The 22094-nt window shown below is 27.8% G+C and overlaps 1 protein-coding gene and 1 long non-coding RNA gene across 3 annotated transcripts in view; one reads left to right on the top strand and one right to left on the bottom strand.

The window, feature by feature from the left end:
- The window catches only part of LOC142323824 (uncharacterized), a 102864-nt gene extending 98609 nt beyond the window's left edge, over positions 1–4255 (top strand). The window contains exon 3 of the long non-coding RNA XR_012756169.1: positions 4028–4255. This is a non-coding gene — a long non-coding RNA (uncharacterized LOC142323824). The remainder of the gene's footprint in view (positions 1–4027) is intronic.
- DAT (Sodium-dependent dopamine transporter) overlaps positions 1–21594 on the bottom strand; it is a 132596-nt gene extending 111002 nt beyond the window's left edge. For both annotated transcript variants that reach the window (XM_075364077.1, XM_075364076.1), the window contains exon 1: positions 21438–21594. The gene's annotated coding sequence lies outside the window, so the exon portion shown is untranslated. The remainder of the gene's footprint in view (positions 1–21437) is intronic.
- Between the last annotated feature and the right edge of the window lie 500 nt (positions 21595–22094).

Genomic DNA, 22094 nt, shown 5'->3' on the forward strand with positions numbered 1-22094 from the left:
GGAAAAAAATAAGGTAACAATGTTTTAATTAATTAGCAAAACCAAACACTGTTTACCCACATTCCTCTGTATAAAAATCAAGATTAAAATTTATGCGATAACGTAAAATTAGGACAGGTACAGTATCAGCTGATCTTCGATATTGTTAAACCATTCATCGGAACCCATGATATTGAAATCAATTAGATAAATTAATAAATAAATGAACAAGAAAAGGAAAGGTTTGCAAGAAAATTGTGTTTTTTTCAATTTTGTTTAAAAATTGAAAAACAAGATTTTCACTTTTAGAGAAACTGATAATTCCCTTACTGAACTGAGTTCCATTCATTTTTTCATTACTGATCTTAGGTTCGACTACTATTGAAAATCTTTCACGTACTTTTTTTTAATAACTATGGTTTTATATTTTGTTACAAAAAAAGTCAAAAGTTTTTTTAAAGCGTATAAAATTACGTTGAACTCTTGGAAAAGTAAAAAATAAATAGCTATTGTTGGATTTTTAATAGGCTAAACTACCATAACGGTGGTATATTTTTATCGCCTACTAGACCTACTCTCTTAGTTGAATGCTATAATTGCTTATAATTTAAAGACAAAGAAACTTTAAAAATAAAAGTAAAATAAAAAGAAAGAAATCTTTTAATCATGTTCAATTTATCTTATACTAGGCTACTGACCTAGAAATTAATAAAAAAATTGGTTTCAGGATATTATGCTGTAATATTTCATGCCGACTGTACAGTTTTATTTATATTAAATGATTTCTTTCTTTATTCCTATTAAAAGGTTAATTTTAAATTTTAAGCAACTCTCTTTAGATTTCTTAAAAATAATCTCGATCGAAAATTTCAACCACTTCCCTCTTGACTTAATTTTTTTCTTTTCTTTTTTCACGATTCATTTACCAGTTATTAATTATAGGAAAAAAAGGAATAGCAATTAAAGCAAATGAGATTTTACTGAGTTTATTTTAAATTTGAAATTTGGTCCCGTTTCGTTCTGTGAGGAATAGCCTTCGGTGATTTTTTTTTTCATTGGAAGTATATTTTGCTTAAATATTTAGCAGTAAAAAATTCATAAATAATAATAATAATTAATTCGAATAGATAATATTTCAATAATCTGTCAACATACGAGAAATTATTTTATCGTAAAGTTGTATGATTTTCAGATTTTTGCAATAATTTGTTAAGCATGTAACAATTATTACTCGTATTATATTTTGTAATAAAAATCGTTGTTTTTAATACATACGCACTCGAACACACACAAAGAGGGTCGCTCACGAAGAAACGGGAATAATTTCAGGTTACGTTCTTCTGATGGAAATAAAAAAAGAGATTATAAAATCATTGATCTGAGAACATTTTTTGTCGAGTTACGGCTAACAAAATCTTTTCCTTCAACGGTAGAATGAGATTATTTTAAAAATCTTAGGACACAGATTCATATGTATTTGGAAAATAATTCGGTTCCAGAACTCTCTTAATTACATTCTTAAGAAAATTGCTATCAAACTCAATAATTTGGAGCAGAAAAACTCATTTCTTAGTCGTATCTACAACTAATTTGTTAAAATTGAGTGATAATTCACCGATGTATTAATTCTAATTTTCTCTCTTTCCTATGCCTTAAGCAAAATATTATTAAGAGTTTTTAATTCTTTGTCTTTGGAAGAAGGACTAAAGATATGGTCACGCTATTAAATTCTACAGATAAGAATTATTTGACAACTTTGGGAAAAAATTAATGTTAACATTTATAGATAGATATAATGACATAATATGATAAAAATTATCGTATAATTACTTAAAAATACATGTGGATAAAAGTTTAGCCATTTACAACTGAATTTTCTGGAATTTTTCTCACATTTAAATTTTGAAGCTCATTTTAAGTCGATAAGAAGAACGTAAAAAAATGATAGAAAATGTGTTAATATCATACAATAAAGAGAGCTGAAAGGTGGAGATTTATTAAATTAATTAAGAAAAAAGGAAGAAGATACAAGCATAGGTAAGGATTAAATAATAATTCTATAGATTATCCTAATGGCTAAGGGATTTAAAAATTTGAAAAACTGTGTCGTCTGTTTTACGGAAAAATATAATTTTTATATGAAAAAAGCGCTTCAAGTTTAATGAAATATGTAAACCTACGTATGCTAGGAGAAGATTTAAAGTAAAAACGGCGTAACATACATTAAATGTTGCTTACTTTCATAAAATCAGGCTAAAGTTGTAAATGACACTGCCTTAGTGCAACAAACATTAAAAAAATATATATATTACGAACTTACAGTAAAAAAATTACAGTAAAAAAAAAATCGATTGTTTTTGTTTATTTATTTTTCACGTAAAATTGTAGTATAATACTAATTAAAGTAAAACTACGAATAATTTTAAAAGATTTTGTAAGCTTATACTGTACACCTATTAAATTGCTTTTTTTAAAACGAAAAGTACATAAAATTTTATTTCAATAATAACTTCTGATATTTTTCCATAATTTTTTTAAAATTTTTATTGTTGAATTAATATTTATTAATAAATCAATATATTTAAATTAAAGAAAGAAAAGTCTGATTGGAACCGATGTGCCATCCCAAATTAAATTTAAAAACTTTTATTAAATTAAATTAAAATTTTATTTGGCTATAACTCTGGAACCAACGAAAATAAGTACTACTTTTGATATATCGTGGAAAAACTCTCAATGACGGCTTATTATTGCAGTTAACAAAAAATCCAGGTATTTTTTGGATTTTGGGCTTTTTTGGACACTTTAGGTTCAGTCGATTGCAATCAAAAGGGGAGATGCACAACTAGATATTACAACAGTCCTAAATCCAAAATTTCAATATCCTACGGCTAATCGTTTTTTAGTTATGCGAGATACATACTGGATGGTCAAAATGGATATTTCCGTTGAAATCTAAAAATCGACATTTTTCGCAATCACAATAATTCCTTTACTTCGTACAAGGAAGTAAAAAAGAATATATTTCGATATAGAAAATTCCATTTTTTCAGATATCTACGATCAAATGTAGGAATCAAAATTGTTTTAAGTTTTTTCGTGTTTTCTAGCGTGTCCTAGAAAGACAAAATTGCTTGAATATGCTAATCTATAATGAAGGATAATAGTAATTTCTGCATAACTTGTTATAAAAATAATGAAATTTGTTTCTCAGTTGTATCTTACATAAGCAGTTTAAATTTCTCATTAAATAAACCATTCACTTATTATTATTATTATTACTAATAATTTTTTATTTATAACTATTTTTTGCTGAATTAGAAAATAATCTCTTAATTGAAATCTTTTTAATAAATTGTTTGTTGCTATATTTTTGTTTATTTACGTACGACCTTGGAAAACATAGTCTTCGTTATTGTTACATATGACGTCATTTTTTATTACACGACACGTTATAATCGGTACAAATTTCTTTTATTAGCCAATTTTTTTTTTTTTTTTTTTAATATTAAGATATTTCTTATTCCTTCTTATGCCGATTCAAAATGTAACAAAAACATTAGGTAGATTTTCTTTTGAGTATTTAAACACTAAAGCTTATTGGAGAAAAGATCTTATACGTATGTTATTGATTAATTTATGACCGTAAAACGAAGGAGGTGTTGTAAAATTCAGTTCATAAAATTGTAGAATGTAGATTCTAGAAAGAAGCGGTTTATACTAATAATAAAAATTATTCTACAGCTTGTTTTGAAACTGTCTAGCCAAATTGTGCAAAATAATATTTCATGCAAAAAAAAAAGAAAAATTTTCACAATAATATATTTAGAAGCTTTCTTTCTTTATAGACATTTTATTGCAAAAAAAAACTGATAGAAATACTTAAAATTTGATATGTAATATAAACTTTAATTCTGTACGAAATAAAGTAATATAAATTCTTTATATTTTCAGATTTCAAAATCGCCGCTGTGTTAATTTTTATTTAATTAATATCTCTATCTCCGTGACAAAATAATAGTGTCTCTGCCTTTTTTTTCATCCGCAGGTTCTGAATTTGAGTTCCGGCCAGGCACGGACATTTTTTCACACGCTACAAAAAATTCATTTCATTATCTATCGGCAGCTGTTACAGTGTACCAGGCGGAATATAGAAGAGTTAATAAATTGCTGTTGAGCTTTCTCTCCTTCAAGCCAATTATAGACATTCAACACATATATTCATTGTTCCGAGGGAATAGATTATAGGTATTTAATTGTGTAAAAAAAAACTATATGTAAAAGTTTTGTTGTAAAGATTCTTGAGTGTTTTGTTGTGAATAAAATTCAAAACCATATTTATTTAAATACCACTTCAGTCGTTACTGGTAATAGGTAATATTTTCTATCAATAAATATGTAAGCTCGCGTTTTGATTGATATTCATAATCAAAATTGCACTCAACTGCTAAACCTACGACTAGCTTTACTTATTCAGTTTTTAATTGCATTTGTCCTTTTTTATTATTTTACTACTAGCTTATATACCCGGCATTGCTCGGTGTTATAATTTCTTCATTAGCCCATCCATTTCTTTTTTACGAAAATTTTCACAACTTTCCACAACAAACATAAATTTTCTTTGCATTCTCTATTGTTAAATTTAACCTTTCAAATCTAGCCTTTTTATTATCCTACACTAGTATAGTTTGAATGAAATTGCGATGCGTTTGAAGAAAGAACATGCATTTAAAATTTTTCAAACAGTATATAGTATAATAAATAATGCAACTATAAAAATATCTAAAATTTAATTTAATTAATTAATCCTGCCGTGAATATCGAGAAAGATCCTATAGAAGGATAGGAACATCCTAAACATCCTGTTTTAAAGTATACATAAAAGTGACCAGGCAAAAATATTTTCCAGAAATATTTAAAATATTCTATAATAGACCAAAATAGTTAAAAATATTCCCAAATGTTCCTCAATAAAACTTTTTATATTTTTTAGTTTTTCACCCCTCATTTTTCCCGCAGCGGTTGCGGTAGGAATGTCTAGCACTCAAAGTATTTTTGCTCACTTAAGTAGTAATTGTCCCGCATTTTGTTGAAATCGGTCCTGTGGTTAAGGAGCAAGTGAAACATATTCATACAATGATTTTTATTTATATTAAGCTTACAGTAGTATTTACGTATTTTAATATGCATACATTTTCATCGAGGAAGCATAAATTTTAAAATAATGTGTAGGTCAAAAATAATTCAGTCAAAAATTATCATTATTGTACCGTTATCATAGTCGCATCAATTTAGTCAGGAAAGAATGGATTATTTGTAGTTGTGATCTCCGTGGCACTGATGCGATTATAAATTACGGGAAATATCTTGCGCGTGTGAGAGATAAGACGTGTTTATGCAGCTAATGTAGGTTTTGTGTACAGTATCGGTATAAAAACTTGAGATTGCAACTTAAAATAAATATTTACTGACTTAAATGTGTGACTAAATGTAAAGTTTTCATTGTTATTACTTTTTTTTTTTTTGTATAATACAACACAATCGACTTCATAGAAAAGAAATCTGCTACTTTTCTTGTGGAAATTTTTCTCGGTAACGAACAGAGTTAAAAAAAATGAAAGATAAACGTTCTAAAAACTGGTTAATGAGGAGATATTTTTATTCGCGTATGAATTTGCTGAACGGATTTTCGGACGATACGTTCAATGTCTGTTAGAATTAACCAAACTGTTCTGCAAAATTCCATAACTTCTGAGGATTGGATTTGTAAAATTACAATTTTTTTAGCGAATGTAAATGTCTTCCACGTCCTCAAATTTTTGCTGCTATATCTCCTCAATCGTTGAGAAAATATTTCCTGAAATATGCTCGGCTATGACATATAATACATTAATAAAAATAATTATTTCTATACAACTTTTGAACTTTTTTTATAACAAATTGTAAAGGATAATTCTTTTTTGCATATTTGAATGATTTTTATATTTTATAGGCCATAAGTATGCTTATATTTATGTACTTCAATAAATTCTTCCCGAAATGTTTTATTATTTTCCATTTTTATTTTATACTATTATGTACGTTGAAGAAAATAATTATTTTTCTAAAGAATAACAGTATCAGTTATGAAAAAAATTATCTATTTAAAAATGGTGACTTTATCGAAATCTCTTTATGAGGTGTCGCTTATCTCATCTACAAATTCGAACAGGACGTTTTCGTAAAAGTCGAATACAGATGCTAGCCAAGTTACCAAAGTACACGACCGGGTTGATCAACGCGTCGTACTACAAGGCCCTACCTACATGATCCAAAAGTTGTTTGTGTCGCGTTATCCAATTTTAGGTACGTCAGATCGCTACGTGTGTAAATTGTATTATACTTTTTATATAATATTAAAAATGCTGTGTGTTAACTGAAAAGATAGTACGGCTTCAAACAACCATATTATACTGGAAATTTGAAAAATTATTTATTTGTTTTAACTTGCTTTTATTACCTTCAGTAAGAAAAAAATATTTTCTCCTACCGTTTCTCTTGTCTTTTTTCGTATTAAATATGAGATTTGTTTACAGATAAAATGCTTAAAATTTTGTATTGTAGAGATATGTTTTTAAAGTAAGGACAGTTTTGAATTTGCCGCCTATATACGCGATATAAACAGATGGCGCTTGGGTAGCTCAGGTGTTTCAATGAATAGATAACTGTTCATTTATGGGGCAAATGTTCAAGATCTAGTATTTAAATCCGTATAAAAGTAACTGCCTTTACTAGGATTTCAATGTCAGAAGTCTCGACTTCGAAATCAGCTGATTTGCAAAGACGCGTTAACCACTAAACCAACCCAGTGGGTTTATTAATTTGACTTGAAATATTTTTATACAGTTTATATTCAAGCCTTAATCACGACCAGATGTTTTTATTATTTATTTTTATTTAAAAAAAATTTAGTTTGCTGATTCGTTTGTAAGCTACTTCTAAATCACACTAAATAAAAATAATAATAAATAATAAAATTACAAAATTTTCAATAATATACATTAATTAAATAAATGAAAATATAATTTTAAAAAACGCAATTAATAATGGTTTTCAATTCTTTAAATTATGGTATTCTAAAGCCAAGGTTAAGAACTAGTAAGTTTTCGGTTATTTGTTATTAATCGGCGGCGCTGTCTTCTAAAATACGAAATTTTAAATTGAATAGAAAAGTGTAAATATTTTCAGTTTTAGATACAAAATTGCATACAGTTGGACGCTGATTTTTCCGGATGATCAACTATGTAGACTGTTTCAATCCGCATTAATCAATTAAAAAAAAAACATCTAAAATATATTCAAATAAAGCTTTCCTTTAGCAGGAAAGATATTTTTGTCGATTTTTGTGTTTTTTCTGGGTTTCTAACTGAATGTTTTTTCTATTTATATGGCGCAAAATATACGTTTTCGACAAGTATTAAACTAATTATGAAATTAACTTCTGAAAAGGTTGATGGAAACAGTAATTGGTAGAGCAATGAACTATGGTGTAATGGCTTGAATCCAAAGCAGTCACGTGAAAAAGGTTATGAATTTTGGTCTATCGCTATGGAGTGGTTGCAGTGACAAAAAGAATGCGAATCAACATTTGCTTAAGTTATTATTTCATCTTGTAGCTTATAAACGAAGATCAGCATTAAAACAAGTACCGATTATAGATTTTTTAAAGAAGAAATAGTATTTTTAAACTTAAGTTTTGAAATTATATTTTTTATAACACAAATATCTAATTTCTTAACTCTCTTCAATTCGTTTTTTGTAAGTTTTTCTTATATATTTTTTTAAAATTTGATTTAAAAAAACGGTAGAATAGTAAATGTTAATTTCTTTCAGATAATGTTTGTAATCTCTGATTCTTTTATTAGAAAATTTCTACTCATTGGATATTTTTTTTTATCTTTTTATTATTACATGTACGAATTTTTTAGTATATTTTTAATTCTACCGAAGTACATTTATTTTTGTATACTTTCGTCTTTTTATTACGTGTGAAACTTAAAATTAGAATGATTTATTCAGTAAAGATATATTCAGTTTATGATAACCCTCTTTTAATTTTCCAATTATCCGGAATTCTGTTTTCCGGATTTGGCCCTGCAAAGGTCAGTTCGATCTACTATAAGATATTCTTATAAATTAATTAATTCGAGTTTATCAAATAGATTATAATAATTTCTATTTTTATTATAACAGTATCAACTTGGTTTACTATTGTATAAAGATTCTTTATGCTACCCGTACTTTGGGCATTTACTTATGTATTTGTGTAAATTACTTGGAAATATATTATTTACCATTTGGAATGAGGTTAAAACGTTTAACATAATTGTTACATTCTTTCGTTAGTTAATATTCTCTGTCACTTTCTCACTCTCTCTCTTTCTATCTTCTTTCTTTACCGTAGTCCTCTTTTCGCGCTCGCACGTGTAAGAGTTACTGGAGTGAAGAGGTTTTGAGTATGATAGGCAACGCAAAGCCGTGTGCTAGTAATGTAAATACCGTATTTCATCTGGTTGAAATACGAAGCACCTGTTGCTACTTTAAACATCTATTATCATTGATCATTGTGCCCATGCCATTCAGTAAATACTGTAAAATACGTGCATATTAATGACTTCGAAAAGTGAAAAGCTTTTAATAATTTCGTAAATGATTTTCTTTCTTATATTTATTTTTTGTTTTATTATTAATATTTATTACTAGCCCGGTGTTTAAAAAATTATAATAATAAAGTAAATAATATTCTAGTAATTTTTTTGCTCTGGTAATACCACAAGCATTTATCCATAATTGATAAGGAGTACACATGTTGAACTTTTACGTGGAATTTAAAAGAGAACTAATACTCGTATTTTAATAATAATAGAAACAAACTAATGATAAAAATTGCTTCTCATTTTGGGTTCAGAATATAATATAATAGGGGCCAATGATACATTAATTTTAATAGTTCAGTGATAAAGAAAAATATAGAAACCTTTTTTTAAATAATAAAAATTAAGAGTTAGAAAAAAAACAGAATATGTATTTTTAGAGGTATGAAATAAATTTTTAAGAAAAACTTTTCTAAAAATATTCGTTTACAAAATGTATCAGGAAGTTCTCCTGGGACTTTCATAAACTAATTCTACTCGTGAAAATAATGAAAAAAGTTCATTAAATAAATATCCTGAAATGCTTCGTTTGCAAGTTACAGCTAGTGAAAGATTTCGCTCGGATTTCAGCTACCCCGGTGAAATGAGGTCGTACTGAAATTTTTAGGATGTTAAGTAACGAGCAGTAGTAGTGATTTCTTGTAGTTTTTGCCTTGAGAAATCGATTAAAATAGATCCCAGAACCGTAGTTTTTTTGAGAAATCTGAATCTGGGGGTGAAAACCGATAAATCGGGGTAAAAACCACTGTTTTTTTATGTTTGACTACAATAGTTTTGTTAAATGGGTAATAAATGCATAAAAATTCTAAACAAAACTTGTAGAGAATTTAATTCTGAACAAAATGGGTTGAGAAAAGTTGAATAAAACAAAAGAAAAAATTTTTAAAATTCGAATTTTGTTTAGAATTTATTTATGTTATTTATATATTTATTAGAATATATATAATTAGATTATAATTTTATTAATATATGTATATATATCAGTATTATATTTTTATTAGAATTTTATTTAGAAACAGTACATTACTATATTTTATCAAAAAAGTACTGATTTAATGTAAACAAAAACCAAATTCTTTTTGGTGATGTGAAAAATTTTTGAACGAAATTTACTGTTAAAATTGTTGTAAAAAAATTTTAAAAAACTGGAAATTACACGACAAAAAATTACTTATTTATAAAATAAAACTTACTGATAATAATTTTTTTATTAATGACAGAAATACAATATAATATATGAAAAATTATTTTTTCAAAGTTGGTAATAAAATAACAACAGTTGATCAACAATACGCTATACTCTTAGTGTTTAAATCATTCTGTAAGGTACATTAAGTATATCGGGTACTGTGAACTGTGCTGTCGTTAGCGAATGTTTTCTGCGAATTTTTGTTTGAACGTGATCGGTTTACCATTGAAGTAATGCCGTACTTATTTACTGTAGAGAAATACGCTGATATAGTATTAATTTAGGGCGTGTGTTATGGTAATGCTACAGCTCCTGCAGTAGAATATGAAGTACGCAGGATTCCAGATCCCAAAATAATTAGCGCGACTTTTCGGAATCTTCGGGAAACAGGTTCACCACCTAGTATTCGTACCAGCTACGAAGAATCTTTCCAACGCGACGTTGTTATTGATGAAATTATTATCGATGCAGTTCAACGCAGTCCAGGCGTCAGTAAACGACGTCTTTCTAAGCGGATCAGAGTTTGCATTTGATGGTTTAGAGGACACTTAAACAAAACAAGTTTTATCCTTATCATAAACAGCCAAATGAACATCTACACCCGCAGGACGGTCCGCTTTGCTTGGAGTTCTGCAACTGGTGGAATACAAATCGACAATTCTACAAGTATATTTTGTTTACCGATGAGGCAAATTTCACTCGAAATGGCGTCAACAACTTACGCAATGAGCTTAAATGGGCAGAAGTAAATTCTCATGAAACGGTGAAGGCAATTTTCAACACCGATTTAGCGTCAATGTATGATGCGGCCTTCTTCACAATCAGCTGTTTGCACCGTTCGAATTACCTGGCCGCTTTATTGCTGACGTTTACTTGCGCTTTCTTCAAGAAAAATTTCTGCAGCTGCTTGAAGATGTTTCTCTAGCGCTGAGACGCAAAGTAGATTTCCGTACTTCTCTTATACCGTTTCCTCTCGCTTAAATCATTACTTCCCTAAGAAATGGAACGATCGTGAAGGTCCACATTCCTGACCATTAAGATCGCCTGATCTAACACCTTTAGAGTTTTGCGTCTGAGGATGGATGAAAAATATTATATACAAAACAAAAATACATTCTCATGAGGAACTAATTGTCCGCATTATGGATTACGGCTGAGAACTTAAGGACAACCCTGAAGAACTAAACAGAGCAACAAAAGCAGTACAGAAGCGTGCCAAGAAATGTGTTGAAAATGGCGGGCTCATTTTTGAACATTTATTATAAACTGATACGTATAATGCACTTTGGTCTAGTGTACTGATTTTAAATAAAATTCGAATTTTTCTAACCTTTGTTTGCTTTATTCAAGTTTTCATACGCCATTTTGTTCATAATTAAATTCTCTACAAGTTTTGTTTAGAATTTTTATGCATTTATTACCCATTTAACAAAACTATTGTAGTCAAACATAAAAAACAGTGGTTTTTACCCCGATTTATCGGTTTTCACCCCCAGATTCAGATTTCTCAAAAAAACTACGGTTCTGGGATCTATTTTAATCGATTTCTCAGGGCAAAAACTACAAGAAATCACTACTACTGCTCGTTACTTAACATCCTAAAAATTTCAGTACGACCTCATTTCACCGGGGTAGCTGAAATCCGAGCGAAATCTTTCACTAGCTGTAACTTGCAAACGAAGCATTTCAGGATATTTATTTAATGAACTTTTTTCATTATTTTCACGAGTAGAATTAGTTTATGAAAGTCCCAGGAGAACTTCCTGATACATTTTGTAAACGAATATTTTTAGAAAAGTTTTTCTTAAAAATTTATTTCCTACCTCTAAAAATACATATTCTGTTTTTTTTCTAACTCTTAATTTTTATTATTTAAAAAAAGGTTTCTATATTTTTCTTTATCACTGAACTATTAAAATTAATGTATCATTGGCCCCTATTATATTATATTCTGAACCCAAAATGAGAAGCAATTTTTATCATTAGTTTGTTTCTATTATTATTAAAATACGAGTATTAGTTCTCTTTTAAATTCCACGTAAAAGTTCAACATGTGTACTCCTTATCAATTATGGATAAATGCTTGTGGTATTACCAGAGCAAAAAAATTACTAGAATTTTATTTACTTTATTATTATAATTTTTTAAACACCGGGCTAGTAATAAATATTAATAATAAAACAAAACTTTTTCCATTATTTTCACGAGCATAATTAGGTTATGAAAGTCCCGGGAGAACTACGTGATACACTCTGTATAGCTTAACAGATTTTCTTAAGTAAAGTTTCTCTAAAAACTAAAAACTACCTCAGTAAAGGCTAAAATAAGAAAAATAAAATTTTCAAAATACTTTTCTGCATTTTAGGTTTGGGGTGTATAATTTTTTTAAAAATTGCGCAGTTTTGCGCAAGAAGATCGAATTTTCGTTGTTTTAAAATATATAATATGAAGTTATATATTCTCTCATTTAATCCAATCAAATTTTTTCGACCTTAATTGAGCGTAACAACGATTAAGCCAATCATCAAATTTTCACATGCACCACCTTTAAATATATAGTATATATAAATTTCAATGGAATCGATCTGGTAGTTTGGAAATTTAAAAAAAAAATTATACATAGTCCTATAAATAAATAAATATATATGTACATATAAGGAAACCACAATTTAAGTGAATGGTACGTACTCTTTGTACCTCAAAACGTAAAAAAATTCTTCATCCATTCCTCCAACCATGCGACCGAAAATAATACCGTACTTTTCTTTGAAAAGTCGGTAAAAATTGGTGACATTTCTTGAATAGGAACTATGAATTTCAAAAAATTCTTGAAAAATATTTAAATCAAAGGGAGATAAAATAAAAGAACAAAAAAGCATGTATTGTTGGTACAAATGTGCTATAATTATATCAACCATGGCCCGTTGGTATGATTATGCAATAATAATAATAATAATTTATAAAAACCACTTACCAACAACCTTTTTATGTGTTCAAGAATTTTCGGATACCAAATCCATCTTCAGGAACTCAAAAAACTTTTATATTATTCTTAAAATAATAAAACTAAAACTTATTCATCATATGAAAGTAGTTATGTAAAATGTAAAAATGTACAACAGTGGTCGACGTGTTTTAAAAAATTATGTCGACTTAGCGTCCAGTCACAATAAACAATAAGTGTAACTCTGGAAACTTTTGTTGTGATTGGACGCTGCCGAAATAATTTTTTAAAACATGACGACCACTGTTGTACATTTTTACATTTTACATCGATGAATGAGTTTTAGTTTTTTTATGTTAAGAATAATATAAAAAGTTTTTTTAAGTTCCTGAAGATAGATTTGGTATCCGAAAGTACTTGAACACTTATAAAAAACTTGTTGGTAAGTGGTTTTTATAGATTATTATTAACAAATTTTCTGTAATAAAATTTTTCTCTAAAATTCTTCTGAAGAAAATCGAAATCTGTTTTTTCGCGCGATATCCTCGCATCCCCTTAATTAATTTTGAAAAAAAATTAATGTGATCAATGCCCCATATATTTGAGCCAAATTTGAAGAAAATCGGTTCGGTCAATCCTGAGATGTAAGGCCAAAAAGAGTGCGACACATTTCATACACGTACATATGTTTATTTTGGTTTCAATGAACTAGTTGAACGTAAAGATTTTCTAAAAACTCGACACCCCGCTGGAAAAGTAAATGACTTTAGATTCGAATAAAAGACTGAAGAAAGTTAAATGATATGTGGAATTAGTGAAAAGTTCAGCTTCTGATGACGTATTTAGATGATTGCTGATTTTTTAAATAGAGTATAATAAAAAAAATGTAAACCACATATTATAAAAGCATCTATTAGGCATAACCCATGAAAACCTAAAAACGAAAACTGGAAGCTATGAGAAATTAAAAAATAAAGAAACAAGATTCCTATCAAAACCCAAGAAAACAATAAGCCGGGTGTACTCTGAACAAGAAAGGGCAAGAAGATCTGAAACCCTTAGAAATTACTGGCACAAAAAAGAAAAACTGAAAAACAACAAATCAGCAAGAAAAGAAAGAACTTGCCCAAAAAAAAGTGAACTAAAGTGATTCATTATTGTCTCTTAAAAGTAAAAAAAAAAAAAATAATAATAATAAATCCTGATGGCGCCGCACCTAAGATCATAATCGAAGACAAAGAATGGGGAAGATGTTACGAATATATACAGTAATGAATTTGAAAAAATGGATTGTTTTTCTTTTTTGAAAATAATCTTTTTACGATAATGTTTAATCATTAACAATAAATTCTTGAAAAAGTCGATCGACCAAATTTTTACTGTTATCATAGTACAAAAAATTGAATAAAAAATGAACATGTCGACAACTCATGTATCTAATTATGTAAAAGAAAATAATGTATTTAAAGTATGATTCATTTTAGTAAGTAACTAATAAAAATATATACTCGTATGTATAAAAAAAGAGAGAAAGTTTTTTTTTTAATTTATTAAAATCTTTCTATTTTTGTTCGTCCTTACCTCAAACCCTCATCTCTTAGGTGGATAGAACTTTATGGAAAACTTTATTTGGCGGAGATTATATGAAACTAATGGTTTATTACGTAAATAAGGGATTATATAAATGTTTACTTAGGATAAGTTTATTTTAAAAAATTCAATGTACAGTATAAAGTTTCCATGTGCCAAATTAATTACTCAAGCTATAAACTGGTAATTAGTGTGTAATCAGAAGAAGGTTCATTATTTAGGCGTAATAGAATATTATTATTATTTAATTTAGCGGTTTAGAAGTAAAACTGAAATAATTAATTATGTATTTTAAAAACTGTGGATTTTTTGTGTTAGTTTATGATGTATATTTTTTACTTTCCCGGTTTTTTTACTTTATCTAACTATATTAAAGGGGAAAGTATGGTGACCGTTTCAAAAATGAGATATCGGTTTTTTTTTACAAATCTTTACGTTTTAGGATCCAAATAGTTCTTCTAGACCAAAAATATTTACGTAAATGTCGCATTACTTTTGGCTTATGTCTTAGGATTCACCTAACCGATTTTCTTTAAATTTAGCTCAAATATTTTTATATACTACGTTGGCGATTGATCTTATTAATTTTTTTTTAATGGGAGGATATCGTGCGACAAAAACCAATTTTGATTTTCTTTAGAGGCTTTTTAGAGAAAAATTTGTTAAAGCAAATCTGTTACAATGATATATAAATAATAAAAAAATAAAAAAAATGTTTTTTGCAAAAAAATCAACCCGACCTCTTCAAACTGAAATACATGTTTTTGTTTTTTTTCTGTGTTCCTTTGAATTAAATCTTTTTCAAAAGTGTTTTGAAAAAATATACATTATATAGCTATTAAGCTTCAATTTAAAAAAAAAATTATAAGCCCCGACCTAAAATTCAGAAAATGTATTTGATAATTTTGTTTTTCTTATTTTTAGCCTTTATTAAAATTTTACTTAAGAAAAGTTGTTAAGCTTAACGTATTTATGAATTTTTAAACTTGTTAAAATTTATTCTCTACCTTAAAAAAATTTATATTCTGTTTTTTTGGCTATAACTCTTTTAATTTTTGTTATTAATAGCCAGGAAAGTCATCCAATTCTTTGGCAGGTCTTTGTTTAAATTTTTTATCATAAATTGCCGAAAATATCCCAGAAAAATCTGGGGAAGAAACTAAGATTTCCTATCCCGGATTAAGCTGAAAAGGGTATCACCACAATGATACTGACTAGTTAAAATTCACTCGATTTAATTTAACATTATCATAATCATTATTATATTAAAATGTGACAAACCTAATAAAATCGTTCCGCATAGAAATTCACAGTTAACCCACCGGATTGGTCTAATAACTCGCCATCGCAAATCAGCTGATTTCGAAGTCGAGAGTTCTAAGGTTCAAATCACAGTAAACTTTTATACGGATTTGAATACTAGATTGTGGGTACCACGGTATTCTTTGGTGGTTGGGTATCAATTAACCACACATCTCAAGAATGGTCAACCTGAAACTGTACTTCAGACTACACTTCATTTATATTCATACATAACTTCACTCATCCTCTGAAGTAATACGTTACGGTGGTTCCGAAGGCTAAACAGAAAAAAAGAAAGAAATTCACAGTTACATAATTCTATACGCCACTAAAGATGTAACCTTGCTTTTTGTAGGAAAAGTAGTCTTAGGAAAAACAGCTTTGTTTAAATATAGATTTAGATCGATTAAGAAAAAACCAACGATCAGTATGACGCTGCTTCTATCCTAGGTAAAAATCTTACCACGTAATATAAGCGGGACAGATGCTCCTTGTGTGAAATTCTCTTTGAACAGGGTGTTCTTTATACAACTCTACCCAGATGTCGGGTAATCCGTGAATAGATAGTTCTTTCCAGAAGATACCTGAGCACGTAATACTAGTGAAACTTTGCTATTATATATTTGGGACGGACGGCCTTGTGGATTGATTCGGAAACTATGTGTTTTGTTCGATCTTTGGACAACGGATAAAACGCTTATCGATAATTTACGGTGTTACACGAGTTATAGGCTCTACTCGGAACTTTCTGAAACAGTCGGATAGGGTTTCTTGAGGACATTTATATTTTCTGACAAGAACTATTCCAGAAGCAAATTTGTTATCGTGGGTTTGTTCCCGTATAGTTCTCTGCGGGTTCGTTATCAGATCGTTTTGTAAAATCTTTAAGACGGTCATACAAAAATGTGAGGCTCTAAAAAGGAAACGTTTCATATGTCCAAAAAAACTGTCTTTCTGGAAATGTTGACATTTCTAATATGGAAGGGAAGATTCTCGCACTTGAAATCAAAACTAGACAAGCTAGTTCTGACTTTTTCGGCTTGCATCTTAAACCATAAGATTGAATTGCCTTGGCAGGGGGGTTTCCCTTGCTATATTCTATATTTAATTAGCGTTTAAAAAAAGTAAACGTTAATGAAAACGGTGTTGGTAATAATCATTTTCTAAGTATTTAATTTTTTGTGTTCGTCTTAGTATAGACTTAAGTCAAATCGTTTTATGTGTACTTTTTTTTTATAAATCTTCTAAAACATCTTGAATTATTCCTTCATGAGTTTGGTTAAAAGACTGACTTTTAATTAGAATTTTATATTAATAATGAGTGTTTTTGAGTTGATAAGTACCTGGGTTTTTACATAGTATTAGAAAAGGATTTTTAACGTTACTTTAATGAATAAACCATATTGAATTTTCAAACAAAAATATTTTTAGTTGAGTTTTGCATTTTTTTTTGTTTCTGAATTTTTATTTTATTTTAATGTTTGAGAATTAATATTTGCTGATTATAAAATATTATAAAAGAACAATCTTTTAAGTCAATTCTAAGCTTTGTAAAATTATATCTTGCATGTAAATTTGGTAGAAGAATATATATATACACGAGTATATATAAATGAAAGTCAAGGCTTTATTTTTCATTATTATTTATAATTTTGTTCATTAGGTTACCAGTTATATAAAACAGAAAATCAACTGCACATATATAAAAAAAATTAATTATATAAAAATAACAAAAACTTCCCCCTTCCAAGAAAAAATAGTGAACATGACATTTTATCTAAAATCCTAGGCTAAAAATACACACCCCTAAAATCCTAAGCAAAAAATCCAGTGCAAAAATACACACACCCAGAGGACTGGCCTTTAAATTCATATGTGTATTTTTGTACGTAAAAAAGCTTAATATTTATGCGAAATACCTTGTAAACTTGTTCGTTTACGCATTTCTTTTTAAGACATACCTAAAATCTTTGCCTGGGTTAAGAGTAATTTGCTGAGCTGATTTCTTTTAATTTGATCAAACAGTTTTGCTTGATCTTTAGTTATTTATTTCTTATTAATTTCTGTTATATATCATTGTAACAGTATAATTTTAAACTCACGGAATTGATCAGATAATCGCATGACTTGCATTTCTCGTATTTCATGCAATTAAATGTTTTAAAATAGAGCCATGTAACGATTTCAACAAAAAATTGTAATATTGATACTTTTTTAATTAAATTTCATCTGTTGGAATGTAAAAATAATAAATACATTTTATCTCTATGTTATTTTAATGTTTCAAGGTAGAAATATAACACCTGTTGAATCTTATTTACTGACAGGAAATGTAGTATCTCGCGTACCGGTAAACATTATGGTAAAACTTTCTTAAATTCTTTCTTTTTTTAAATCTATAATCTCCTCATTTTTATGGAATTTATCATGGTGTAGTACAATTAACTTTAAATAATTTTGTATATGAGATACAAAATACATACTTTTTTAAATTTTAAAACGATAATAAATATAAAAAGATAATAAATAATTCAGTATTTAGGATTCGACAAATCCTATTTTTTTAATGTAAATTAAAATTAACAACAAAAAATAATCTAGAGCCGACTTCAAAAAGCAGAAATTAAAGAATTGATTAGTATAAGCTATTTTATTTTTTAGGGCAATCATTTTTAAGACGGCTTTAATTTAAAATATATATATTTTAATTTAATTTTTGTATAAAGTAAAGGTAGGCTAATTTTAAAAAAAACTTGCTATCAGTTGCAAAGTTCAGTAGTTTATGTAACAGGTCAGAAATTATTATTTTACTCTTCCTAGACATAAATCCTATTGATCTAGCCCGTCTATCAAGAATTTCTTGTAAATTCGTATAGATCTTTTCTGGAAATGTTTTATCAACTTAATTTTCTTTCAACGCCTTTTTACTACAAACTATTCGCCTTCAAAAGCAAACACGGGAAATTTTCGTTTTGTTGAAATAGGAAAAAGAGTTAAAAAAAAGAAATGACATAAGGCGTATGTTACCGAGCATGAGTTAGGCAGTACGGAATGCTGGGAAATATGGATTATTTTTTACCTTAATCTTAAGAATAATTTTCGAACGAAAGTATTTTTTATATCAGAATGTTATCAGGTTATACATGCCATTTTACATTACAACAATTTAATCAACGATGATTAAAAAACAACAGAAATATCACTTTAGTTCATTCACGTGTTAGTGTTGGTTTTTTATTATAAAAAAATGATCCGTTACGTTATTTGGAAAAATTTATATAAAGAATCATATCGAAGTCGTTCTTTTGGTGAGGAGTAACGTTTCAACATATATTAAAGAAAAAAAAACGTTGTGGGCACCACATGACTTCCTTGTACGCTTATTAAATTACATATACGCATTTTTTTTTTAATGAAAAGTACATAAAATTTTATTTCATTGATAACTTCTGACATTTTTCATTTCTTTTTTTTATTATTTTTATTGAATTATTATTTATCATAATTTTTTTTACAATCAGAGGTTAATTCACAATCAGATATTAATAAATAAATAAATTAAAATTAAAAAAAAAGTTTAAAAAAAGGAGATGAAGTCTGATTCGAACCGATGTGCCTTTCCCTTCTAAGATCCAAATATTTCATTAATTAAAATTTCATTTGGCTATAAGTCTGTAACCAATGAAAATAAGTACCACTTATGATATATCGTTGAAAATCTCTCAATCAGGGATTATTACTGCAGTTAAGAAAAAGTCCAAAATCCAAATTTTTGGGGATTTTGGCCTTTTTTTGGACACTTTTGGTTCAGTGGATTGCAATCAAAAGGGGAGATGCACAATTAGATGTTACATACATACATACATACATACATACATACGTACGTACGTACAGACGTCACGCCGAAACTAGTCAAAATAGATTCAGGGATGGTCAAATCCTCAGAACTAGTCAAATTTGGATTTTGGGACTTTTTTGGACACTTTTGGTTCAATAGATTGCAATCTAAAAGGGAGCTATACAACTAGATGTTATAACACTCCTAAATCCAAAATTTCAACATCCTACGGCTAATCGTTTTTGAGGTATGCGAGATACAAACGTACAGTCGTCACGCCGAAAACTAGTCAAAATGGATATTTCCGTAGAAATCTGAAAACCGAAATTTTTTGCGATCACAATACTTCCTTTACTTCGTAAAAAAAAGCCATAAAGGTTGTACTGAGGAATTCAGTAATACATTTTTTTTAATCGGTTAAAAAATTTGTAAGTGTACTGCAACCAGATATTTCGTGCAGTTTAGAATTAAAATAGTAGCATCAGAAACAACTCTTTTTTTATTTAAAAAAAAAAACTTTTTGGTGCTGCTTCCAGTGTAAAATCATCTTCTGAAAGTTTTTTCCAAGTATTTTCGCTAGGTAAAATCATATCGATTTGTTATATAATAAGATAATTTGCATTATATCGGAGTTAAAATAGTCCATTTTGTAAATTATCATATAAAAATAAATGAATAGATAAATAAATAAATATGATATTAAAATAAATAGTGTTTCTTTTAAAGTACAAAAATTAAGTCTAAGTTTCTAAATTCGAAAAAATACAAATTCAGATAAAAAATATAACATTAGTCAATAATAAAATACTTTATTTTAAATTATTAATAAGGTCAGGCTTATTCATTTTTACTAGTTTCTTTTTAAATTGTTAAATTAAATTACTAGATAAATTCAAAAGTTGAGATACGCTAAACAGTTAATGAAATAAATACCAAAAAAAGAATCGTCGAATTCACCGGTAATATATTAATAAACGCATTTTGTTTATTAACTTCTTAAGGAATTCATATAAATAAATACAAACACAAAAACAGATAATCTTAAAATAAAAAATCATTGTTCAACAAATAAATAACTGGTTTTTTTCAAAACAGTTTATATTTATTAATTTAACTTATATTTACTTTTAATTATTCATAGAATTTTTCATTCGTAACAAATTTCTATGCTTTTTCCTTTTAGCGAGTTGAAATCAAGAATATTTACTCGTAAATATCCCACCAGATCTCTATAATTATATTAATGTATAATATTAATTACTTATTATAATTATAATATATTACTTATAATTATAAGTGTGTTATGAGGAGGAGGGAAAACATGAGCATAATAAAACAAAAATTATTCTTCTACATCTATAGGTGATGATTTTTTTTATAACTGAAATGTGTTAAAATTTCTTCCTTTTTATTTTTTTAACGGTTCTTAAGCGCTTTTCTACTTTTTTCTCATTAATGTATCATTTAATAAATTATTATCAGTATTTTTAATTTTTAATAAAAAAATATCTAAAAAAAAGTTTAACTGTCACATTTTCGTTCAAATTAATTTTTTACGCAGTTTTTATTTTAATATTCACCGCATAATTATACTTTTAAAACTATACGCGACTTATTGCATACGTAACTTTTACATTTTAATCATTAAAACGACTTATTAAAATAAAGAAAAACTTTTTTTTATGTATTTAAATTATTTAATGTTTTTTATCAGTTATGTTTTTAAAGCATTTAAAAATTAATAATAATTTTTATCAACATATATATATATATATATATATATATATATATATATATATATATATATATATATATATATGGAAAAACACATAAAATTAATTAAGTAGGGTTATTTTATTTTAATTTATTGTTAATCTCAATATTAATTAATTTTTATTTTACCTGGGGATGCTGTTGGAACCCATGGGGGAGGCGCCTTAGCGCCACAGCGTCACGATGAGGGCAAAGCTGGAGTCTGTCTGCCCCATGTGACGTATCTGGACGCTCGCACGCGTCGCGCACGCACGCGCGCTCTTTTCCCTCTCCCCTAAAGGCTATTATAGCCCACTTATATACCCAGAAATTTTATTCAGATAGAGGGTCGAAGGGGGAACTTTCTGATTTTACTCTTTAAAAGGTGGGGAATGATAGTTAACTGTAAGTACTGACGAATTGATACATTGCGCTTGCGTATGTCTTACGGTGATTTCGCGCGCATGTTGTGGGCTGTACTCCTTTATTTTTGTATGTGTGTACGGGCGTATTTAAATTATTTTATGTTGTGAGTTATAGCATTTATAAAACGGTTTGATATTAAAATTCTAAATTTCTCTTCTAATAAAATTAATTACTTAATTTTATAAAATTACATTCTAGTTTTAGTAAATAATATTAGCATTTTTCCTTGAAAAATTTTTCTTGTAACAATTACAATGATGCAGTATTAAGCTGTTATTAACTAAATATCTGTATCTTAGTGGCAGATACATCGGGGAGATAGGTGTTTATGATCTTCAAGAAAAAAATTAGTTAATATTTATTTATCAGTAATAAATTTCT

Source organism: Lycorma delicatula, chromosome 4 (genome assembly GCF_047948215.1).
Source record: "Lycorma delicatula isolate Av1 chromosome 4, ASM4794821v1, whole genome shotgun sequence".
NCBI lineage: Eukaryota > Metazoa > Arthropoda > Insecta > Hemiptera > Fulgoridae > Lycorma > Lycorma delicatula.